Genomic DNA, 27,532 nt, shown 5'->3' on the forward strand with positions numbered 1-27,532 from the left:
CCCTCAATCTGCTTCCTCATTTCCCACACTCCTGAACCTTCCCCATCTCCTACAAACCTGATGCTTCCTGGTCTCCTACACTCCTCATGCTGCTTCTTCATTTCCCACACTCCTGACCCTTCCCCATCTCCTACATACCTGATGCTTCCCCATCGCCTACGCTCCTCATGCTGCTTCCTCATTTCCCACACTCCTGGACCTTCCCCATCTCCAACACCACTGATGCTTCCGAGCCCCCTACTCTCCTCATGCTGCTTCCTCATTTCCCATACTCCTGAACCTTCCCCATCTCCTACACCACTGATGCTTCCCGGTCTCCTACACTCCTCATACTGCGTCCTCATTTCCCACACTCCTGAACCTTCCCCATCTCCTACACACCTGATGCTTCCCGGTCTCCTACACTCCTCATGCTGCTTCCTCATTTCCCACACTCCTGAACCTTCCCCATCTCCTACACACCTGCTGCTTCCCCATCTCCTACGCTCCTCATGCTGCTTCCTCCTTCCCCATCACCTACGCTCCTCATATTGCATCCTCATTTCCCACACTCCTGAACCTTCCCCATTTCCTACACACCTGATGCTTCCCGGTCTCCTACACTCCTCATGCTGCTTCCTCATTTCCCACACTCCTGAACCTTCCCCATCTCCTACACACCTGCTGCTTCCCCATCTCCTACGCTCCTTATGCTGCTTCCTCCTTCCCCATCGCCTACGCTCCTCATGCTGCATCCTCATTTCCCACACTCCTGAACCTTCCCCATCTCCTACAGACCTGATGCTTCCCGGTCTCATACACTCCTCATGCTGCTTCCTCATTTCCCACACTCCTGAACCTTCCCCATCTCCTACACACCTGATGCTTCCCGGTCTCCTACACTCCTCATGCTGCTTCCTCATTTCCGACACTCCTGAACCTTCCCCATCTCCTACACACCTGATGCATCCCTGTCTCCTACATTCCTCATGCTGCTTCCTCATTTCCCAAACTCCCGAACCTTCCCCATCTCCTACACACCTGCTGCTTCCCCATCTCCTACACTCCTCATGCTGCTTCCTCGTTTCCCACACTCCTGAACCTTCCCCATCTCCTACACACCTGATGCTTCCCAGTCTCCTACACTCCTCATGCTGCTTCGTCATTTCCCACACTCCTGAACCTTCCCCTTCTCCTACATATCTGACGCTTCCCGGTCTCCTACACTCCTCATGCTGCTTCCTCATTTCCCACACTCCTGAACCTTCCCCATATCCTACACACCTGATGCTTCCCAGTCCCCTACACTCCTCATGCTGCTTCCTCATTTCCCACACTCCTGAACCTTCCCCATCTCCTACACACCCGATACTTCCCCATATCCTACAGTCCTCATGCTGCTTCCTCATTTCCCACACTCCTGAACCTTCCCCATCTCCTACACACCTGCTGCTTCCCCATCTCCTACGCTCCTCATGCTGCTTCCTCCTTCCCCATCACCTACGCTCCTCATATTGCATCCTCATTTCCCACACTCCTGAACCTTCCCCATTTCCTACACACCTGATGCTTCCCGGTCTCCTACATTCCTCATGCTGCTTCCTCATTTCCCACACTCCTGAACCTTCCCCATCTCCTACACACCTGCTGCTTCCCCATCTCCTACGCTCCTCATGCTGCTTCCTCCTTCCCCATCGCCTACGCTCCTCATGCTGCATCCTCATTTCCCACACTCCTGAACCTTCCCCATCTCCTACAGACCTGATGCTTCCCGGTCTCATACACTCCTCATGCTGCTTCCTCATTTCCCACACTCCTGAACCTTCCCCATCTCCTACACACCTGATGCTTCCCGGTCTCCTACACTCCTCATGCTGCTTCCTCATTTCCGACACTCCTGAACCTTCCCCATCTCCTACACACCTGATGCATCCCTGTCTCCTACATTCCTCATGCTGCTTCCTCATTTCCCAAACTCCCGAACCTTCCCCATCTCCTACACACCTGCTGCTTCCCCATCTCCTACACTCCTCATGCTGCTTCCTCGTTTCCCACACTCCTGAACCTTCCCCATCTCCTACACACCTGATGCTTCCCAGTCTCCTACACTCCTCATGCTGCTTCGTCATTTCCCACACTCCTGAACCTTCCCCTTCTCCTACATATCTGACGCTTCCCGGTCTCCTACACTCCTCATGCTGCTTCCTCATTTCCCACACTCCTGAACCTTCCCCATATCCTACACACCTGATGCTTCCCAGTCCCCTACACTCCTCATGCTGCTTCCTCATTTCCCACACTCCTGAACCTTCCCCATCTCCTACACACCCGATACTTCCCCATATCCTACAGTCCTCATGCTGCTTCCTCATTTCCCACACTCCTGGACCTTCCCAATCTCCTACACACCTGCTGCTTCCCCATCTCCTACACTCTTCATGCTGCTTCCTCATTTCCCACACTCCTGAACCTTCCCCATCTCCTACACACCTGATGCTCCCCATCTCCTACACTCCTCATGCTGCTTCCTCATTTCCCATACTCTTGAAAATTTCCCATCTTCTACACACCTGCTGCTTCCCCATCCCCTTCACTCCTCATGCTGCTTCCTCATTTCCCACACTCCTGAACCTTCCCCATCTCCTACACACCTTTTCTTCCCCATCTCCAACGCTCCTCATGCTGCTTCCTCCTTCCCCATCGCCTACGTTCCTCATGCTGCTTCCTCATTTCCCACACTCCTGAACCTTCCCCATCTCCTACACACCTTATGCTTCCCGGTCTCCTACACTCCTCATACTGCTTCCTCATTTCCCACACTCCTGAACCATCCCCATCTCCTATACACCTGATGCTTCCCGGTCTCCTACACTCCTCATGCTGCTTCCTCATTTCCGACACTCCTGAACCTTCCCCATCTCCTACACACCTGATGCTTCCCCCTCTCCTACACTCCTCATGCTGCTTCCTCATTTCCCAAACCCCCAAATCTTCCCCATCTCCTACACACCTGATGCTTCCCAGTCTCCTACACTCCTCATGCTGCTTTCTCATTTCCCACACTCCTGAACCTTCCCCATCTCCTACACATCTGATGCTTCCCGGTCTCCTACACACCTCATGCTGCATCCTCATTTCCCACACTCCTGAACCTTCCCCATCTCCTACACACCTGATGCTTCCCAGTCCCCTACACTCCTCATGCTGCTTCCTCATTTCCCACACTCCTGAACCTTCACCATCTCCTACACACCCGATGCTTCCCCATCACCTACACTCCTCATGCTGCTTCCTCATTTCCCACACTCCTGAACCTTCCCCATCTCCTACACACCTGATGCTCCCCGTCTCCTACACTCCTCATGCTGCTTCCTCAATTCGCACACTCCTGAACCTTCCCCATCTCCTACACACCTGATGCTCCCCATCTCCTACACTCCTCATGCTGCTTCCTCATTTCCCACACTCCTGAACCTTCCCCATCTGCTACACACCTGATGCTCCCCATCTCCTACACTCCTCATGCTGCTTCCTCATTTCAAACACTCCTGAACCTTCCCCATCTCCTACACACCTGATGATTCCTGGTCTCCTACACTCCTCATGCTGCTTCCTCATTTCCCACACTCCTGAACCTTCACCATCTCCTACACACCTGCTGCTTCCCCATCTCCTACACTCCTCATGCTGCTTCCTCATTTCCCACACTCCTGGACCTTCACAATCTCCTACACACCTGATGCTTCCCGGTCTCCTACACTCCTCATGCTGCTTCCTCATTTCCGACACTCCTGAACCTTCCCCATCTCCTACACACCTGATGCATCCCCTCTCCTACACTCCTCATGCTGCTTCCTCATTTCCCACACTCCTGAACCTTCCCCATCTCCTACACACCTGCTGCTTCCCCATCTCCTACGCTCCTTATGCTGCTTCCTCCTTCCCCATCGCCTACGCTCCTCATGCTGCATCCTCATTTCCCACACTCCTGGACCTTCCCCATCTCCTACAGACCTGATGCTTCCCGGTCTCATACACTCCTCATGCTGCTTCCTCATTTCCCACACTCCTGAACCTTCCCCATCTCCTACACACCTGATGCTTCCCAGTCTCCTACACTCCTCATGCTGCTTCCTCATTTCCGACACTCCTGAACCTTCCCCATCTCCTACACACCTGATGCATCACTGTCTCCTACATTCCTCATGCTGCTTCCTCATTTCCCAAACTCCCGAACCTTCCCCATCTCCTACACACCTGCTGCTTCCCCATCTCCTACACTCCTCATGCTGCTTCCTCGTTTCCCACACTCCTGAACCTTCCCCATCTCCTACACACCTGATGCTTCCCCATCGCCTACGCTCCTCATGCTGCTTCCTCATTTCCAACACTCCTGGACCTTCCCCATCTCCAACACCACTGATGCTTCCCAGCCCCCTACTCTCCTCATGCTGCTTCCTCATTTCCCATACTCCTGAACCTTCCCCATCTCCTACACCACTGATGCTTCCCAGTCCCCTACACTCCTCATGCTGCTTCCTAATTTCCCACACTCCTGAACCTTCCCCATCTCCTACACACCTAATGCTTCCCGGTCTCCTACACTCCTCATGCTGCTTCCTCATTTCCCACACTCCTGAACCTTCCCCATCTCCTACACACCTGCTGCTTCCCCATCTCCTACGCTCCTCATGCTGCTTCCTCCTTCCCCATCGCCTACGCTCCTCATGTTGCATCCTCATTTCCCACACTCCTGAACCTTCCCCATTTCCTACACACCTGATGCTTACCGGTCTCCTACACTCCTCATGCTGCTTCCTCATTTCCCACACTCCTGAACATTCCCCATCTCCTACACACCTGCTGCTTCCCCATCTCCTACGCTCCTTATGCTGCTTCCTCCTTCCCCATCGCCTACGCTCCTCATGCTGCATCCTCATTTCCCACACTCCTGAACCTTCCCCATCTCCTACACACCTGATGCTTCCCGGTCTCCTACACTCCTCATGCTGCTTCCTCATTTCCGACACTCCTGAACCTTCCCCATCTCCTACACACCTGATGCATCCCCTCTCCTACACTCCTCATGCTGCTTCCTCATTTCCCAAACTCCCGAACCTTCCCCATCTCCTACACACCTGCTGCTTCCCTATCTCCTACACTCCTCGTGCTGCTTCCTCGTTTCCCACACTCCTGAACCTTCCCCATCTCCTACACACCCGATGCTTCCCAGTCTCCTACACTCCTCATGCTGCTTCCTCATTTCCCACACTCCTGAACCTTCCCCATCTCCTACATATCTGACGCTTCCCGGTCTCCTACACTCCTCATGCTGCTTCCTCATTTCCCACACTCCTGAACCTTCCCCCTCTCCTACACACCTGATGCTTCCCAGTCCCCTACACTCCTCATGCTGCTTCCTCATTTCCCACACTCCTGAACCTTCCCCATCTCCTACACACCTGCTGCTTCCACGATTCCTACACTCCTCATGTTGCTTCCTCATTTCCCACACTCCTGAACCTTCCCCATCTCCTACAAACCTGATGCTTCCTGGTCTCCTACACTCCTCATGCTGCTTCTTCATTTCCCACACTCCTGACCCTTCCCCATCTCCTACACACCTGATGCTTCCCCATCGCCTATGCTCCTCATGCTGCTTCCTCATTTCCCACACTCCTGGACCTTCCCCATCTCCAACACCACTGATGCTTCCCAGCCCCCTACTCTCCTCATGCTGCTTCCTCATTTCCCATACTCCTGAACCTTCCCCATCTCCTACACACCTGCTGCTTCCCCATCTCCTACGCTCCTCATGCTGCTTCCTCATTTCCCACACTCCTGAACCTTCCCCATCTCCTACACACCTGCTGCTTCCACGATTCCTACACCCCTCAATCTGCTTCCTCATTTCCCACACTCCTGAACCTTCCCCATCTCCTACAAACCTGATGCTTCCTGGTCTCCTACACTCCTCATGCTGCTTCTTCATTTCCCACACTCCTGACCCTTCCCCATCTCCTACATACCTGATGCTTCCCCATCGCCTACGCTCCTCATGCTGCTTCCTCATTTCCCACACTCCTGGACCTTCCCCATCTCCAACACCACTGATGCTTCCGAGCCCCCTACTCTCCTCATGCTGCTTCCTCATTTCCCATACTCCTGAACCTTCCCCATCTCCTACACACCTGATGCTTCCCGGTCTCCTACACTCCTCATACTGCTTCGTCATTTCCCACACTCCTGAACCTTCCCCATCTCCTACACACCTGATGCTTCCCGGTCTCCTACACTCCTCATGCTGCTTCCTCATTTCCCACACTCCTGAACCTTCCCCATCTCCTACACACCTGCTGCTTCCCCATCCCCTACACTCATCATGCTGCTTCCTCATTTCCCATACTCCTGAACCTTCCCCATCTCCTACACCACTGATGCTTCCCCATCGCCTACGCTCCTCATGCTGCATCCTCATTTCCCACACTCCTAAACCTTCCCCATCTCCTACACACCTGATGCTTCCCGGTCTCCTACACTCCTCATGCTGCTTCCTCATTTCCGACACTCCTGAACCTTCCCCATCTCCTACACACCTGATGCATCCCCTCTCCTACACTCCTCATGCTGCTTCCTCATTTCCCAAACTCCCGAACCTTCCCCATCTCCTACACACCTGCTGCTTCCCTATCTCCTACACTCCTCGTGCTGCTTCCTCGTTTCCCACACTCTTGAACCTTCCCCATCTCCTACACACCCGATGCTTCCCAGTCTCCTACACTCCTCATGCTGCTTCCTCCTTCCCCATCGCCTACGCTCCTCATGTTGCATCCTAATTTCCCACACTCCTGAACCTTCCCCATCTCCTACACACCTGATGCATCCCCTCTCCTACACTCCTCATGCTGCTTCCTCATTTCCCAATCTCCCGAACCTTCCCCATCTCCTACACACCTGCTGCTTCCCTATCTCCTACACTCCTCGTGCTGCTTCCTCGTTTCCCACACTCCTGAACCTTCCCCATCTCCTACACACCCGATGCTTCCCAGTCTCCTACACTCCTCATGCTGCTTCCTCCTTACCCATCGCCTACGCTCCTCATGTTGCATCCTCATTTCCCACACTCCTGAACCTTCCCCATCTCCTACACACCTGATGCTTCCCAGTCTCCTACACTCCTCATGCTGCTTCCTCATTTCCTACACTCCTGAACCATCCCCATCTCCTACACACCTGCTGCTTCCCCATCTCCTACGCTCCTTATACTGCTTCCTCCTTCCCCATCGCCTACGCTCCTCATGCTGCTTCCTCATTTCCCACACTCCTGAACCTTCCACATCTCCTACACACCTGATGCGTCCTGGTCTCCTACACTCCTCATGCTGCTTCCTCATTTCCCACACTCCTGAACCTTCCCCATCTCCTACACACCTGATGCTTCCCGGTCTCCTACACTCCTCATGCTGCTTCCTCATTTCCGACACTCCTGAACCTTCCCCATCGCCTACACACCTGATGCATCCCCTCTCCTACACTCCTCATGCTGCTTCCTCATTTCACAAACTCCCGAACCTTCCCCATCTCCTACACACCTGGTGTTTCCCCATCTCCTACACTCCTCATGCTGCTTCCTCGTTTCCCACACTCCTTAACCTTCCCCATCTCCTACACACCTGATGCTTCCCAGTCTCCTACACTCCTCATGCTGCTTCCTCATTTCCCACACTCCTGAACCTTCCCCATCTCCTATACACCTGATGCTTCCCAATCCCCTACACTCCTCATGCTGCTTCCTCATTTCCCACACTCCTGGACCTTCCCAATCTCCTACACACCTGCTGCTGCCCCATCTCCTACACTCTTCATGCTGCTTCTTCATTTCCCACACTCCTGAACCTTCCCCATCTCCTACACACCTGATGCTCCCCATCTCCTACACTCCTCATGCTGCTTCCTCATTTCCCACACTCCTGAACCTTCCCCATCTCCTACACACCTTTTCTTCCCCATCTCCAACGCTCCTCATGCTGCTTCCTCCTTCCCCATCGCCTACACTCTTCATGCTGCTTCCTCATTTCCCACACTCCTGAACCTTCCCCATCTCCTACACACCTGAAGCTCCCCATCTCCTACACTCCTCATGGTACTTCCTCATTTCCCACACTCCTGAACCTTCCCCATCTCCTACACACCTGATGCTCCCCATCTCCTACACTCCTCATGCTGCTTCCTCATTTCCCACACTCCTGAACCTTCCCCATCTCCTACACACCTTTTCTTCCCCATCTCCAACACTCCTCATACTGCTTCCTCCTTCCCCATCGCCTACGCTCCTCATGCTGCTTCCTCATTTCCCACACTCCTGAACCTTCCCCATCTCCTACACACCTGATGCTTCCCGGTCTCCTACACTCCTCATGTAGCTTCCTCATTTCCCACACTCCTGAACCTTCCCCATCTCCTACACACCTGATGCTTCCCAGTCACCTACACTCCTCATGCTGCTTCCTCATTTCCCACACTCCTGAACCTTCCCCATATCCTACATATCTGATGCTTCCCGGTCTTCGACACTCCTCATGTTGCTTCCTCATTTCCCACACTCCTGAACCTTCCCCATCTCCTACACACCTGATGATTCCCGCTCTCCTACACTCCTCATGCTGCTTCCTCATTTCCCACACTCCTGAACCTTCCCCATCTCCTAAACACCTGCTGCTTCCCCATATCCTACGCTACTCATGCTGCTTCCTCATTTCCCACACTCCTGAACCTTCCCCATCTCCTACACACCTGCTGCTTCCACGATTCCTACACTCCTCATGCTGCTTCCTCATTTCCCACACTCCTGAACCTTCCTCATCTCCTACAAACCTGATGCTTCCCGGTCTCCTACACTCCTCATTCTGGTTCTTCATTTCCGACACTCCTGACCCTTCCCCATCTCCTACACACCTGATGCTTCCCCATCGCCTACGCTCCTCATGCTGCTTCCTCATTTCCCATACTCCTGAACCTTCCCCATCTCCTACACCACTGATGCTTCCCAGTCCCCTACACTCCTCATGCTGCTTCCTCATTTCCCACACTCCTGAACCTTCCCCATCTCCTACACACCTGATGCTTCCCGGTCTCCTACACTCCTCATACTGCTTCGTCATTTCCCACACTCCTGAACCTTCCCCATCTCCTACACACCTGATGCTTCCCGGTCTCCTACACTCCTCATGCTGCTTCCTCATTTCCCACACTCCTGAACCTTCCCCATCTCCTACACACCTGCTGCTTCCCCATCCCCTACACTCATCATGCTGCTTCCTCGTTTCCCATACTCCTGAACCTTCCCCATCTCCTACACCACTGATGCTTCCCAGTCCCCTACACTCCTCATGCTGCTTCCTCATTTCCCACACTCCTGAACCTTCCCCATCCCCTACACACCTGATGCTTCCCGGTCTCCTACACTCCTTATACTGCTTCCTCATTTCCCACACTCCTGAACCTTCCCCATTTCCTACACACCTGATGCTTCCCGGTCTCCAACACTCCTCATGCTGCTTCCTCATTTCCCACACCCCTGAACCTTCCCCATCTCCTACACACCTGCTGCTTCCCCATCTCCTACGCTCCTCATGCTGATTCCTCCTTCCCCATCGCCTACGCTCCTCATGTTGCATCCTCATTTCCCACACTCCTGAACCTTCCCCATCTCCTACACACCTGATGCTTTCCGGTCTCCTACACTCCTCATGCTGCTTCCTCATTTCCCACACTCCTGAACCTTCCCCATCTCCTACACACCTGATGCTTCCCGGTCTCCTACACTCCTCATGCTGCTTCCTCATTTCCCACACCCCTGAACCTTCCCCATCTCCTACGCACCGGCTGCTTCCCCATCTCCTACGCTCCTCATGCTGCTTCCTCCTTCCCCATCACCTACGCTCCTCATGTTGCATCCTCATTTCCCACACTCCTGAACCTTCCCCATCTCCTACACACCTGATGCTTTCCGGTCTCCTACACTCCTAATGCTGCTTCCTCATTTTCCACACCCCTGAACCTTCCCCATCTCCTACACACCTGCTGCTTCCCCATCTCCTACGCTCCTCATGCTGCTTCCTCCTTCCCCATCGCCTACGCTCCTCATGCTGCTTCCTCATTTCCCACACTCCTGAACCTTCCACATCTCCTACACACCTGATGCGTCCTGGTCTCCTACACTCCTCATGCTGCTTCCTCATTTCCCACACTCCTGAACCTTCCCCATCTCCTACACACCTGATGCTTCCCGGTCTCCTACACTCCTCATGCTGCTTCCTCATTTCCGACACTCCCGAACCTTCCCCATCTCCTACACACCTGATGCATCCCCTCTCCTACACTCCTCATGCTGCTTCCTCATTTCACAAACTCCCGAACCTTCCCCATCTCCTACACACCTGGTGCTTCCCCATCTCCTACACTCCTCATGCTGCTTCCTCGTTTCCCACACTCCTTAACCTTCCCCATCTCCTACACACCTGATGCTTCCCAGTCTCCTACACTCCTCATGCTGCTTCCTCATTTCCCACACTCCTGAACCTTCCCCATCTCCTACATATCTGACGCTTCCCGGTCTCCTACACTCCTCATGCTGCTTCCACATTTCCCACACTCCTGAACCTTCCCCATCTCCTATACACCTGATGCTTCCCAGTCCCCTACACTCCTCATGCTGCTTCCTCATTTCCCACACTCCTGGACCTTCCCAATCTCCTACACACCTGCTGCTGCCCCATCTCCTACACTCTTCATGCTGCTACCTCATTTCCCACACTCCTGAACCTTCCCCATCTCCTACACACCTGATGCTCCCCATCTCCTACACTCCTCATGCTGCTTCCTAATTTCCCACACTCCTGAAAACTTCCCATCTTCTGCACACCTGCTGCCTCACCATCTCCTTCACTTATCATGCTGCTTCCTCATTTCCCACACTCCTGAACCTTCCCATCTCCTACACACCTTTTCTTCCCCATCTCCAACGCTCCTCATGCTGCTTCCTCCTTCCCCATCGCCTACACTCTTCATGCTGCTTCCTCATTTCCCACACTCCTGAACCTTCCCCATCTCCTACACACCTGATGCTCCCCATCTCCTACACTCCTCATGCTGCTTCCTCATTTCCCACACTCCTGAACCTTCCCCATCTCCTACACACCTGATGCTCCCCATCTCCTACACTCCTCATGCTGCTTCCTCATTTCCCACACTCCTGAACCTTCCCCATCTCCTACACACCTTTTCTTCCCCATCTCCAACACTCCTGATACTGCTTCCTCCTTCCCCATCGCCTACGCTCCTCATGCTGCTTCCTCATTTCCCACACTCCTGAACCTTCCCCATCTCCTACACACCTGCTGCTTCACCGTCTCCTACACTCCTCATGCTGCTTCCTCATTTCCCACACTCCTGAACGTTCCCCATATCCTACATATCTGATGCTTCCCGGTCTCCTACACTCCTCATGCTGCTTCCTCATTTCCCACACTCCTGAACCTTCCCCATCTCCTAAACACCTGATGCTTCCCGGTCTCCTACACTCCTCATGCTGCTTCCTCATTTCCCACACTCCTGAACCTTCCCCATATCCTACATATCTGATGCTTCCCGGACTTCTACACTCCTCATGCTGCTTCTTCATTTCCCACACTCCTGAACCTTCCCCATCTCCTACACACCTGCTGCTTCCCCATATCCTACGCTCCTCATGCTGCTTCCTCATTTCCCACACTCCTCAACCTTCCCCATCTCCTACACAATTGCTGCTTCCACGATTCCTACACTCCTCATGCTGCTTCCTCATTTCCCACACTCCTGAACCTTCCTCATCTCCTACAAACCTGATGCTTCCCGGTCTCCTACACTCCTCATGCTGCTTCTTCATTTCCGACACTCCTGACCCTTCCCCATCTCCTACACACCTGATGCTTCCCCATCGCCTACGCTCCTCACGCTGCTTCCTCATTTCCCATACTCCTGAACCTTCCCCATCTCCTACACCACTGATGCTTCCCGGTCCCCTACACTCCTCATGCTGCTTCCTCATTTCCCACACTCCTGAACCTTCCCCATCTCCTACACCCCTGATGCTTCCCGGTCTCCTACACTCCTCATACTGCTTCCTCATTTCCCACACTCCTGAACCTTACCCATCTCCTACACACCTGATGCTTCCCGGTCTCCTACACTCCTCATGTAGCTTCCTCATTTCCCACACTCCTGAACCTTCCTCATCTCCTACACACCTGATGCTTCCCGGTCTCCTACACTCCTCATGCTGCTTCCTCATTTCCCACACTCCTGAACCTTCCCCATATCCTACATATCTGATGCTTCCCGGTCCCCTACACTCCTCATGCTGCTTCCTCATTTCCCACACTCCTGAACATTCCTCATCTCCTACACACCTGATGCTTCCCGGTCTCCTACACTACTCATGTTGCTTCCTCATTTCCCACACTCCTGAACCTTCCCCATCTCCTACACACCTGATGATTCCCGCTCTCCTACACTCCTCATGCTGCTTCCTCATTTCCCACACTCCTGAACCTTCCCCATCTCCTAAACACCTGCTGCTTCCCCATATCCTACGCTACTCATGCTGCTTCCTCATTTCCCACACTCCTGAACCTTCCCCATCTCTTACACACCTGCTGCTTCCACGATTCCTACACTCCTCATGCTGCTTCCTCATTTCCCACACTCCTGAACCTTCCTCATCTCCTACAAACCTGATGCTTCCCGGTCTCCTACACTCCTCATTCTGGTTCTTCATTTCCGACACTCCTGACCCTTCCCCATCTCCTACACACCTGATGCTTCCCCATCGCCTACGCTCCTCATGCTGCTTCCTCATTTCCAACACTCCTGGACCTTCCCCATCTCCAACACCACTGATGCTTCCCAGCCCCCTACTCTCCTCATGCTGCTTCCTCATTTCCCATACTCCTGAACCTTCCCCATCTCCTACACCACTGATGCTTCCCAGTCCCCTACACTCCTCATGCTGCTTCCTAATTTCCCACACTCCTGAACCTTCCCCATCTCCTACACACCTAATGCTTCCCGGTCTCCTACACTCCTCATGCTGCTTCCTCATTTCCCACACTCCTGAACCTTCCCCATCTAATACACACCTGCTGCTTCCCCATCTCCTACGCTCCTCATGCTGCTTCCTCCTTCCCCATCGCCTACGCTCCTCATGTTGCATCCTCATTTCCCACACTCCTGAACCTTCCCCATTTCCTACACACCTGATGCTTACCGGTCTCCTACACTCCTCATGCTGCTTCCTCATTTCCCACACTCCTGAACATTCCCCATCTCCTACACACCTGCTGCTTCCCCATCTCCTACGCTCCTTATGCTGCTTCCTCCTTCCCCATCGCCTACGCTCCTCATGCTGCATCCTCATTTCCCACACTCCTGAACCTTCCCCATCTCCTACACACCTGATGCTTCCCGGTCTCCTACACTCCTCATGCTGCTTCCTCATTTCCGACACTCCTGAACCTTCCCCATCTCCTACACACCTGATGCATCCCCTCTCCTACACTCCTCATGCTGCTTCCTCATTTCCCAAACTCCCGAACCTTCCCCATCTCCTACACACCTGCTGCTTCCCTATCTCCTACACTCCTCGTGCTGCTTCCTCGTTTCCCACACTCCTGAACCTTCCCCATCTCCTACACACCCGATGCTTCCCAGTCTCCTACACTCCTCATGCTGCTTCCTCATTTCCCACACTCCTGAACCTTCCCCATCTCCTACATATCTGACGCTTCCCGGTCTCCTACACTCCTCATGCTGCTTCCTCATTTCCCACACTCCTGAACCTTCCCCCTCTCCTACACACCTGATGCTTCCCAGTCCCCTACACTCCTCATGCTGCTTCCTCATTTCCCACACTCCTGAACCTTCCCCATCTCCTACACACCTGCTGCTTCCACGATTCCTACACTCCTCATGTTGCTTCCTCATTTCCCACACTCCTGAACCTTCCCCATCTCCTACAAACCTGATGCTTCCTGGTCTCCTACACTCCTCATGCTGCTTCTTCATTTCCCACACTCCTGACCCTTCCCCATCTCCTACACACCTGATGCTTCCCCATCGCCTATGCTCCTCATGCTGCTTCCTCATTTCCCACACTCCTGGACCTTCCCCATCTCCAACACCACTGATGCTTCCCAGCCCCCTACTCTCCTCATGCTGCTTCCTCATTTCCCATACTCCTGAACCTTCCCCATCTCCTACACACCTGCTGCTTCCCCATCTCCTACGCTCCTCATGCTGCTTCCTCATTTCCCACACTCCTGAACCTTCCCCATCTCCTACACACCTGCTGCTTCCACGATTCCTACACCCCTCAATCTGCTTCCTCATTTCCCACACTCCTGAACCTTCCCCATCTCCTACAAACCTGATGCTTCCTGGTCTCCTACACTCCTCATGCTGCTTCTTCATTTCCCACACTCCTGACCCTTCCCCATCTCCTACATACCTGATGCTTCCCCATCGCCTACGCTCCTCATGCTGCTTCCTCATTTCCCACACTCCTGGACCTTCCCGATCTCCAACACCACTGATGCTTCCGAGCCCCCTACTCTCCTCATGCTGCTTCCTCATTTCCCATACTCCTGAACCTTCCCCATCTCCTACACCACTGATGCTTCCCGGTCTCCTACACTCCTCATACTGCGTCCTCATTTCCCACACTCCTGAACCTTCCCCATCTCCTACACACCTGATGCTTCCCGGTCTCCTACACTCCTCATGCTGCTTCCTCATTTCCCACACTCCTGAACCTTCCCCATCTCCTACACACCTGCTGCTTCCCCATCTCCTACGCTCCTCATGCTGCTTCCTCCTTCCCCATCACCTACGCTCCTCATATTGCATCCTCATTTCCCACACTCCTGAACCTTCCCCATTTCCTACACACCTGATGCTTCCCGGTCTCCTACACTCCTCATGCTGCTTCCTCATTTCCCACACTCCTGAACCTTCCCCATCTCCTACACACCTGCTGCTTCCCCATCTCCTACGCTCCTTATGCTGCTTCCTCCTTCCCCATCGCCTACGCTCCTCATGCTGCATCCTCATTTCCCACACTCCTGAACCTTCCCCATCTCCTACAGACCTGATGCTTCCCGGTCTCATACACTCCTCATGCTGCTTCCTCATTTCCCACACTCCTGAACCTTCCCCATCTCCTACACACCTGATGCTTCCCGGTCTCCTACACTCCTCATGCTGCTTCCTCATTTCCGACACTCCTGAACCTTCCCCATCTCCTACACACCTGATGCATCCCTGTCTCCTACATTCCTCATGCTGCTTCCTCATTTCCCAAACTCCCGAACCTTCCCCATCTCCTACACACCTGCTGCTTCCCCATCTCCTACACTCCTCATGCTGCTTCCTCGTTTCCCACACTCCTGAACCTTCCCCATCTCCTACACACCTGATGCTTCCCAGTCTCCTACACTCCTCATGCTGCTTCGTCATTTCCCACACTCCTGAACCTTCCCCTTCTCCTACATATCTGACGCTTCCCGGTCTCCTACACTCCTCATGCTGCTTCCTCATTTCCCACACTCCTGAACCTTCCCCATATCCTACACACCTGATGCTTCCCAGTCCCCTACACTCCTCATGCTGCTTCCTCATTTCCCACACTCCTGAACCTTCCCCATCTCCTACACACCCGATACTTCCCCATATCCTACAGTCCTCATGCTGCTTCCTCATTTCCCACACTCCTGAACCTTCCCCATCTCCTACACACCTGCTGCTTCCCCATCTCCTACGCTCCTCATGCTGCTTCCTCCTTCCCCATCACCTACGCTCCTCATATTGCATCCTCATTTCCCACACTCCTGAACCTTCCCCATTTCCTACACACCTGATGCTTCCCGGTCTCCTACATTCCTCATGCTGCTTCCTCATTTCCCACACTCCTGAACCTTCCCCATCTCCTACACACCTGCTGCTTCCCCATCTCCTACGCTCCTCATGCTGCTTCCTCCTTCCCCATCGCCTACGCTCCTCATGCTGCATCCTCATTTCCCACACTCCTGAACCTTCCCCATCTCCTACAGACCTGATGCTTCCCGGTCTCATACACTCCTCATGCTGCTTCCTCATTTCCCACACTCCTGAACCTTCCCCATCTCCTACACACCTGATGCTTCCCGGTCTCCTACACTCCTCATGCTGCTTCCTCATTTCCGACACTCCTGAACCTTCCCCATCTCCTACACACCTGATGCATCCCTGTCTCCTACATTCCTCATGCTGCTTCCTCATTTCCCAAACTCCCGAACCTTCCCCATCTCCTACACACCTGCTGCTTCCCCATCTCCTACACTCCTCATGCTGCTTCCTCGTTTCCCACACTCCTGAACCTTCCCCATCTCCTACACACCTGATGCTTCCCAGTCTCCTACACTCCTCATGCTGCTTCGTCATTTCCCACACTCCTGAACCTTCCCCTTCTCCTACATATCTGACGCTTCCCGGTCTCCTACACTCCTCATGCTGCTTCCTCATTTCCCACACTCCTGAACCTTCCCCATATCCTACACACCTGATGCTTCCCAGTCCCCTACACTCCTCATGCTGCTTCCTCATTTCCCACACTCCTGAACCTTCCCCATCTCCTACACACCTGCTGCTTCCCCATCCCCTACACTCATCATGCTGCTTCCTCATTTCCCATACTCCTGAACCTTCCCCATCTCCTACACCACTGATGCTTCCCCATCGCCTACGCTCCTCATGCTGCATCCTCATTTCCCACACTCCTGAACCTTCCCCATCTCCTACACACCTGATGCTTCCCGGTCTCCTACACTCCTCATGCTGCTTCCTCATTTCCGACACTCCTGAACCTTCCCCATCTCCTACACACCTGATGCATCCCCTCTCCTACACTCCTCATGCTGCTTCCTCATTTCCCAAACTCCCGAACCTTCCCCATCTCCTACACACCTGCTGCTTCCCTATCTCCTACACTCCTCGTGCTGCTTCCTCGTTTCCCACACTCCTGAACCTTCCCCATCTCCTACACACCCGATGCTTCCCAGTCTCCTACACTCCTCATGCTGCTTCCTCCTTCCCCATCGCCTACGCTCCTCATGTTGCATCCTAATTTCCCACACTCCTGAACCTTCCCCATCTCCTACACACCTGATGCATCCCCTCTCCTACACTCCTCATGCTGCTTCCTCATTTCCCAAACTCCCGAACCTTCCCCATCTCCTACACACCTGCTGCTTCCCTATCTCCTACACTCCTCGTGCTGCTTCCTCGTTTCCCACACTCCTGAACCTTCCCCATCTCCTACACACCCGATGCTTCCCAGTCTCCTACACTCCTCATGCTGCTTCCTCCTTCCCCATCGCCTACGCTCCTCATGTTGCATCCTCATTTCCCACACTCCTGAACCTTCCCCATCTCCTACACACCTGATGCTTCCCAGTCTCCTACACTCCTCATGCTGCTTCCTCATTTCCTACACTCCTGAACCATCCCCATCTCCTACACACCTGCTGCTTCCCCATCTCCTACGCTCCTTATACTGCTTCCTCCTTCCCCATCGCCTACGCTCCTCATGCTGCTTCCTCATTTCCCACACTCCTGAACCTTCCACATCTCCTACACACCTGATGCGTCCTGGTCTCCTACACTCCTCATGCTGCTTCCTCATTTCCCACACTCCTGAACCTTCCCCATCTCCTACACACCTGATGCTTCCCGGTCTCCTACACTCCTCATGCTGCTTCCTCATTTCCGACACTCCTGAACCTTCCCCATCGCCTACACACCTGATGCATCCCCTCTCCTACACTCCTCATGCTGCTTCCTCATTTCACAAACTCCCGAACCTTCCCCATCTCCTACACACCTGGTGCTTCCCCATCTCCTACACTCCTCATGCTGCTTCCTCGTTTCCCACACTCCTTAACCTTCCCCATCTCCTACACACCTGATGCTTCCCAGTCTCCTACACTCCTCATGCTGCTTCCTCATTTCCCACACTCCTGAACCTTCCCCATCTCCTACATATCTGACGCTTCCCGGTCTCCTACACTCCTCATGCTGCTTCCACATTTCCCACACTCCTGAACCTTCCCCATCTCCTATACACCTGATGCTTCCCAATCCCCTACACTCCTCATGCTGCTTCCTCATTTCCCACACTCCTGGACCTTCCCAATCTCCTACACACCTGCTGCTGCCCCATCTCCTACACTCTTCATGCTGCTTCTTCATTTCCCACACTCCTGAACCTTCCCCATCTCCTACACACCTGATGCTCCCCATCTCCTACACTCCTCATGCTGCTTCCTCATTTCCCACACTCCTGAACCTTCCCCATCTCCTACACACCTTTTCTTCCCCATCTCCAACGCTCCTCATGCTGCTTCCTCCTTCCCCATCGCCTACACTCTTCATGCTGCTTCCTCATTTCCCACACTCCTGAACCTTCCCCATCTCCTACACACCTGAAGCTCCCCATCTCCTACACTCCTCATGGTACTTCCTCATTTCCCACACTCCTGAACCTTCCCCATCTCCTACACACCTGATGCTCCCCATCTCCTACACTCCTCATGCTGCTTCCTCATTTCCCACACTCCTGAACCTTCCCCATCTCCTACACACCTTTTCTTCCCCATCTCCAACACTCCTCATACTGCTTCCTCCTTCCCCATCGCCTACGCTCCTCATGCTGCTTCCTCATTTCCCACACTCCTGAACCTTCCCCATCTCCTACACACCTGATGCTTCCCGGTCTCCTACACTCCTCAAGTAGCTTCCTCATTTCCCACACTCCTGAACCTTCCCCATCTCCTACACACCTGATGCTTCCCAGTCACCTACACTCCTCATGCTGCTTCCTCATTTCCCACACTCCTGAACCTTCCCCATATCCTACATATCTGATGCTTCCCGGTCTTCGACACTCCTCATGTTGCTTCCTCATTTCCCACACTCCTGAACCTTCCCCATCTCCTACACACCTGATGATTCCCGCTCTCCTACACTCCTCATGCTGCTTCCTCATTTCCCACACTCCTGAACCTTCCCCATCTCCTAAACACCTGCTGCTTCCCCATATCCTACGCTACTCATGCTGCTTCCTCATTTCCCACACTCCTGAACCTTCCCCATCTCCTACACACCTGCTGCTTCCACGATTCCTACACTCCTCATGCTGCTTCCTCATTTCCCACACTCCTGAACCTTCCTCATCTCCTACAAACCTGATGCTTCCCGGTCTCCTACACTCCTCATTCTGGTTCTTCATTTCCGACACTCCTGACCCTTCCCCATCTCCTACACACCTGATGCTTCCCCATCGCCTACGCTCCTCATGCTGCTTCCTCATTTCCCATACTCCTGAACCTTCCCCATCTCCTACACCACTGATGCTTCCCAGTCCCCTACACTCCTCATGCTGCTTCCTCATTTCCCACACTCCTGAACCTTCCCCATCTCCTACACACCTGATGCTTCCCGGTCTCCTACACTCCTCATACTTCTTCGTCATTTCCCACACTCCTGAACCTTCCCCATCTCCTACACACCTGATGCTTCCCGGTCTCCTACACTCCTCATGCTGCTTCCTCATTTCCCACACTCCTGAACCTTCCCCATCTCCTACACACCTGCTGCTTCCCCATCCCCTACACTCATCATGCTGCTTCCTCGTTTCCCATACTCCTGAACCTTCCCCATCTCCTACACCACTGATGCTTCCCAGTCCCCTACACTCCTCATGCTGCTTCCTCATTTCCCACACTCCTGAACCTTCCCCATCCCCTACACACCTGATGCTTCCCGGTCTCCTACACTCCTTATACTGCTTCCTCATTTCCCACACTCCTGAACCTTCCCCATTTCCTACACACCTGATGCTTCCCGGTATCCAACACTCCTCATGCTGCTTCCTCATTTCCCACACCCCTGAACCTTCCCCATCTCCTACACACCTGCTGCTTCCCCATCTCCTACGCTCCTCATGCTGATTCCTCCTTCCCCATCGCCTACGCTCCTCATGTTGCATCCTCATTTCCCACACTCCTGAACCTTCCCCATCTCCTACACACCTGATGCTTTCCGGTCTCCTACACTCCTCATGCTGCTTCCTCATTTCCCACACTCCTGAACCTTCCCCATCTCCTACACACCTGATGCTTCCCGGTCTCCTACACTCCTCATGCTGCTTCCTCATTTCCCACACCCCTGAACCTTCCCCATCTCCTACGCACCGGCTGCTTCCCCATCTCCTACGCTCCTCATGCTGCTTCCTCCTTCCCCATCACCTACGCTCCTCATGTTGCATCCTCATTTCCCACACTCCTGAACCTTCCCCATCTCCTACATATCTGACGCATCCCGGTCTCCTACACTCCTCATGCTGCTTCCTCATTTCCCACACTCCTGAACCTTCCCCCTCTCCTACACACCTGATGCTTCCCAGTCCCCTACACTCCTCATGCTGCTTCCTCATTTCCCACACTCCTGAACCTTCCCCATCTCCTACACACCTGCTGCTTCCACGATTCCTACACTCCTCATGTTGCTTCCTCATTTCCCACACTCCTGAACCTTCCCCATCTCCTACAAACCTGATGCTTCCTGGTCTCCTACACTCCTCATGCTGCTTCTTCATTTCCCACACTCCTGACCCTTCCCCATCTCCTACACACCTGATGCTTCCCCATCGCCTATGCTCCTCATGCTGCTTCCTCATTTCCCACACTCCTGGACCTTCCCCATCTCCAACACCACTGATGCTTCCCAGCCCCCTACTCTCCTCATGCTGCTTCCTCATTTCCCATACTCCTGAACCTTCCCCATCTCCTACACACCTGCTGCTTCCCCATCTCCTACGCTCCTCATGCTGCTTCCTCATTTCCCACACTCCTGAACCTTCCCCATCTCCTACACACCTGCTGCTTCCACGATTCCTACACCCCTCAATCTGCTTCCTCATTTCCCACACTCCTGAACCTTCCCCATCTCCTACAAACCTGATGCTTCCTGGTCTCCTACACTCCTCATGCTGCTTCTTCATTTCCCACACTCCTGACCCTTCCCCATCTCCTACATACCTGATGCTTCCCCATCGCCTACGCTCCTCATGCTGCTTCCTCATTTCCCACACTCCTGGACCTTCCCCATCTCCAACACCACTGATGCTTCCGAGCCCCCTACTCTCCTCATGCTGCTTCCTCATTTCCCATACTCCTGAACCTTCCCCATCTCCTACACCACTGATGCTTCCCGGTCTCCTACACTCCTCATACTGCGTCCTCATTTCCCACACTCCTGAACCTTCCCCATCTCCTACACACCTGATGCTTCCCGGTCTCCTACACTCCTCATGCTGCTTCCTCATTTCCCACACTCCTGAACCTTCCCCATCTCCTACACACCTGCTGCTTCCCCATCTCCTACGCTCCTCATGCTGCTTCCTCCTTCCCCATCACCTACGCTCCTCATATTGCATCCTCATTTCCCACACTCCTGAACCTTCCCCATTTCCTACACACCTGATGCTTCCCGGTCTCCTACACTCCTCATGCTGCTTCCTCATTTCCCACACTCCTGAACCTTCCCCATCTCCTACACACCTGCTGCTTCCCCATCTCCTACGCTCCTTATGCTGCTTCCTCCTTCCCCATCGCCTACGCTCCTCATGCTGCATCCTCATTTCCCACACTCCTGAACCTTCCCCATCTCCTACAGACCTGATGCTTCCCGGTCTCATACACTCCTCATGCTGCTTCCTCATTTCCCACACTCCTGAACCTTCCCCATCTCCTACACACCTGATGCTTCCCGGTCTCCTACACTCCTCATGCTGCTTCCTCATTTCCGACACTCCTGAACCTTCCCCATCTCCTACACACCTGATGCATCCCTGTCTCCTACATTCCTCATGCTGCTTCCTCATTTCCCAAACTCCCGAACGTTCCCCATCTCCTACACACCTGCTGCTTCCCCATCTCCTACACTCCTCATGCTGCTTCCTCGTTTCCCACACTCCTGAACCTTCCCCATCTCCTACACACCTGATGCTTCCCAGTCTCCTACACTCCTCATGCTGCTTCGTCATTTCCCACACTCCTGAACCTTCCCCTTCTCCTACATATCTGACGCTTCCCGGTCTCCTACACTCCTCATGCTGCTTCCTCATTTCCCACACTCCTGAACCTTCCCCATATCCTACACACCTGATGCTTCCCAGTCCCCTACACTCCTCATGCTGCTTCCTCATTTCCCACACTCCTGAACCTTCCCCATCTCCTACACACCCGATACTTCCCCATATCCTACAGTCCTCATGCTGCTTCCTCATTTCCCACACTCCTGAACCTTCCCCATCTCCTACACACCTGCTGCTTCCCCATCTCCTACGCTCCTCATGCTGCTTCCTCCTTCCCCATCGCCTACGCTCCTCATGCTGCATCCTCATTTCCCACACTCCTGAACCTTCCCCATCTCCTACAGACCTGATGCTTCCCGGTCTCATACACTCCTCATGCTGCTTCCTCATTTCCCACACTCCTGAACCTTCCCCATCTCCTACACACCTGATGCTTCCCGGTCTCCTACACTCCTCATGCTGCTTCCTCATTTCCGACACTCCTGAACCTTCCCCATCTCCTACACACCTGATGCATCCCTGTCTCCTACATTCCTCATGCTGCTTCCTCATTTCCCAAACTCCCGAACCTTCCCCATCTCCTACACACCTGCTGCTTCCCCATCTCCTACACTCCTCATGCTGCTTCCTCGTTTCCCACACTCCTGAACCTTCCCCATCTCCTACACACCTGATGCTTCCCAGTCTCCTACACTCCTCATGCTGCTTCGTCATTTCCCACACTCCTGAACCTTCCCCTTCTCCTACATATCTGACGCTTCCCGGTCTCCTACACTCCTCATGCTGCTTCCTCATTTCCCACACTCCTGAACCTTCCCCATATCCTACACACCTGATGCTTCCCAGTCCCCTACACTCCTCATGCTGCTTCCTCATTTCCCACACTCCTGAACCTTCCCCATCTCCTACACACCTGCTGCTTCCCCATCCCCTACACTCATCATGCTGCTTCCTCATTTCCCATACTCCTGAACCTTCCCCATCTCCTACACCACTGATGCTTCCCCATCGCCTACGCTCCTCATGCTGCATCCTCATTTCCCACACTCCTGAACCTTCCCCATCTCCTACACACCTGATGCTTCCCGGTCTCCTACACTCCTCATGCTGCTTCCTCATTTCCGACACTCCTGAACCTTCCCCATCTCCTACACACCTGATGCATCCCCTCTCCTACACTCCTCATGCTGCTTCCTCATTTCCCAAACTCCCGAACCTTCCCCATCTCCTACACACCTGCTGCTTCCCTATCTCCTACACTCCTCGTGCTGCTTCCTCGTTTCCCACACTCCTGAACCTTCCCCATCTCCTACACACCCGATGCTTCCCAGTCTCCTACACTCCTCATGCTGCTTCCTCCTTCCCCATCGCCTACGCTCCTCATGTTGCATCCTAATTTCCCACACTCCTGAACCTTCCCCATCTCCTACACACCTGATGCATCCCCTCTCCTACACTCCTCATGCTGCTTCCTCATTTCCCAAACTCCCGAACCTTCCCCATCTCCTACACACCTGCTGCTTCCCTATCTCCTACACTCCTCGTGCTGCTTCCTCGTTTCCCACACTCCTGAACCTTCCCCATCTCCTACACACCCGATGCTTCCCAGTCTCCTACACTCCTCATGCTGCTTCCTCCTTCCCCATCGCCTACGCTCCTCATGTTGCATCCTCATTTCCCACACTCCTGAACCTTCCCCATCTCCTACACACCTGATGCTTCCCAGTCTCCTACACTCCTCATGCTGCTTCCTCATTTCCTACACTCCTGAACCATCCCCATCTCCTACACACCTGCTGCTTCCCCATCTCCTACGCTCCTTATACTGCTTCCTCCTTCCCCATCGCCTACGCTCCTCATGCTGCTTCCTCATTTCCCACACTCCTGAACCTTCCACATCTCCTACACACCTGATGCGTCCTGGTCTCCTACACTCCTCATGCTGCTTCCTCATTTCCCACACTCCTGAACCTTCCCCATCTCCTACACACCTGATGCTTCCCGGTCTCCTACACTCCTCATGCTGCTTCCTCATTTCCGACACTCCTGAACCTTCCCCATCGCCTACACACCTGATGCATCCCCTCTCCTACACTCCTCATGCTGCTTCCTCATTTCACAAACTCCCGAACCTTCCCCATCTCCTACACACCTGGTGCTTCCCCATCTCCTACACTCCTCATGCTGCTTCCTCGTTTCCCACACTCCTTAACCTTCCCCATCTCCTACACACCTGATGCTTCCCAGTCTCCTACACTCCTCATGCTGCTTCCTCATTTCCCACACTCCTGAACCTTCCCCATCTCCTACATATCTGACGCTTCCCGGTCTCCTACACTCCTCATGCTGCTTCCACATTTCCCACACTCCTGAACCTTCCCCATCTCCTATACACCTGATGCTTCCCAATCCCCTACACTCCTCATGCTGCTTCCTCATTTCCCACACTCCTGGACCTTCCCAATCTCCTACACACCTGCTGCTGCCCCATCTCCTACACTCTTCATGCTGCTTCTTCATTTCCCACACTCCTGAACCTTCCCCATCTCCTACACACCTGATGCTCCCCATCTCCTACACTCCTCATGCTGCTTCCTCATTTCCCACACTCCTGAACCTTCCCCATCTCCTACACACCTTTTCTTCCCCATCTCCAACGCTCCTCATGCTGCTTCCTCCTTCCCCATCGCCTACACTCTTCATGCTGCTTCCTCATTTCCCACACTCCTGAACCTTCCCCATCTCCTACACACCTGAAGCTCCCCATCTCCTACACTCCTCATGGTACTTCCTCATTTCCCACACTCCTGAACCTTCCCCATCTCCTACACACCTGATGCTCCCCATCTCCTACACTCCTCATGCTGCTTCCTCATTTCCCACACTCCTGAACCTTCCCCATCTCCTACACACCTTTTCTTCCCCATCTCCAACACTCCTCATACTGCTTCCTCCTTCCCCATCGCCTACGCTCCTCATGCTGCTTCCTCATTTCCCACACTCCTGAACCTTCCCCATCTCCTACACACCTGATGCTTCCCGGTCTCCTACACTCCTCATGTAGCTTCCTCATTTCCCACACTCCTGAACCTTCCCCATCTCCTACACACCTGATGCTTCCCAGTCACCTACACTCCTCATGCTGCTTCCTCATTTCCCACACTCCTGAACCTTCCCCATATCCTACATATCTGATGCTTCCCGGTCTTCGACACTCCTCATGTTGCTTCCTCATTTCCCACACTCCTGAACCTTCCCCATCTCCTACACACCTGATGATTCCCGCTCTCCTACACTCCTCATGCTGCTTCCTCATTTCCCACACTCCTGAACCTTCCCCATCTCCTAAACACCTGCTGCTTCCCCATATCCTACGCTACTCATGCTGCTTCCTCATTTCCCACACTCCTGAACCTTCCCCATCTCCTACACACCTGCTGCTTCCACGATTCCTACACTCCTCATGCTGCTTCCTCATTTCCCACACTCCTGAACCTTCCTCATCTCCTACAAACCTGATGCTTCCCGGTCTCCTACACTCCTCATTCTGGTTCTTCATTTCCGACACTCCTGACCCTTCCCCATCTCCTACACACCTGATGCTTCCCCATCGCCTACGCTCCTCATGCTGCTTCCTCATTTCCCATACTCCTGAACCTTCCCCATCTCCTACACCACTGATGCTTCCCAGTCCCCTACACTCCTCATGCTGCTTCCTCATTTCCCACACTCCTGAACCTTCCCCATCTCCTACACACCTGATGCTTCCCGGTCTCCTACACTCCTCATACTGCTTCGTCATTTCCCACACTCCTGAACCTTCCCCATCTCCTACACACCTGATGCTTCCCGGTCTCCTACACTCCTCATGCTGCTTCCTCATTTCCCACACTCCTGAACCTTCCCCATCTCCTACACACCTGCTGCTTCCCCATCCCCTACACTCATCATGCTGCTTCCTCGTTTCCCATACTCCTGAACCTTCCCCATCTCCTACACCACTGATGCTTCCCAGTCCCCTACACTCCTCATGCTGCTTCCTCATTTCCCACACTCCTGAACCTTCCCCATCCCCTACACACCTGATGCTTCCCGGTCTCCTACACTCCTTATACTGCTTCCTCATTTCCCACACTCCTGAACCTTCCCCATTTCCTACACACCTGATGCTTCCCGGTCTCCAACACTCCTCATGCTGCTTCCTCATTTCCCACACCCCTGAACCTTCCCCATCTCCTACACACCTGCTGCTTCCCCATCTCCTACGCTCCTCATGCTGATTCCTCCTTCCCCATCGCCTACGCTCCTCATGTTGCATCCTCATTTCCCACACTCCTGAACCTTCCCCATCTCCTACACACCTGATGCTTTCCGGTCTCCTACACTCCTCATGCTGCTTCCTCATTTCCCACACTCCTGAACCTTCCCCATCTCCTACACACCTGATGCTTCCCGGTCTCCTACACTCCTCATGCTGCTTCCTCATTTCCCACACCCCTGAACCTTCCCCATCTCCTACGCACCGGCTGCTTCCCCATCTCCTACGCTCCTCATGCTGCTTCCTCCTTCCCCATCACCTACGCTCCTCATGTTGCATCCTCATTTCCCACACTCCTGAACCTTCCCCATCTCCTACACACCTGATGCTTTCCGGTCTCCTACACTCCTCATGCTGCTTCCTCATTTTCCACACCCCTGAACCTTCCCCATCTCCTACACACCTGCTGCTTCCCCATCTCCTACGCTCCTCATGCTGCTTCCTCCTTCCCCATCGCCTACGCTCCTCATGCTGCTTCCTCATTTCCCACACTCCTGAACCTTCCACATCTCCTACACACCTGATGCGTCCTGGTCTCCTACACTCCTCATGCTGCTTCCTCATTTCCCACACTCCTGAACCTTCCCCATCTCCTACACACCTGATGCTTCCCGGTCTCCTACACTCCTCATGCTGCTTCCTCATTTCCGACACTCCCGAACCTTCCCCATCTCCTACACACCTGATGCATCCCCTCTCCTACACTCCTCATGCTGCTTCCTCATTTCACAAACTCCCGAACCTTCCCCATCTCCTACACACCTGGTGCTTCCCCATCTCCTACACTCCTCATGCTGCTTCCTCGTTTCCCACACTCCTTAACCTTCCCCATCTCCTACACACCTGATGCTTCCCAGTCTCCTACACTCCTCATGCTGCTTCCTCATTTCCCACACTCCTGAACCTTCCCCATCTCCTACATATCTGACGCTTCCCGGTCTCCTACACTCCTCATGCTGCTTCCACATTTCCCACACTCCTGAACCTTCCCCATCTCCTATACACCT

This window comes from Ambystoma mexicanum, chromosome 7p (assembly GCF_040938575.1).
Source record: "Ambystoma mexicanum isolate Mex_15411 chromosome 7p, UKY_AmexF1_1, whole genome shotgun sequence".
Classification (NCBI taxonomy): Eukaryota; Metazoa; Chordata; class Amphibia; order Caudata; family Ambystomatidae; genus Ambystoma; species Ambystoma mexicanum.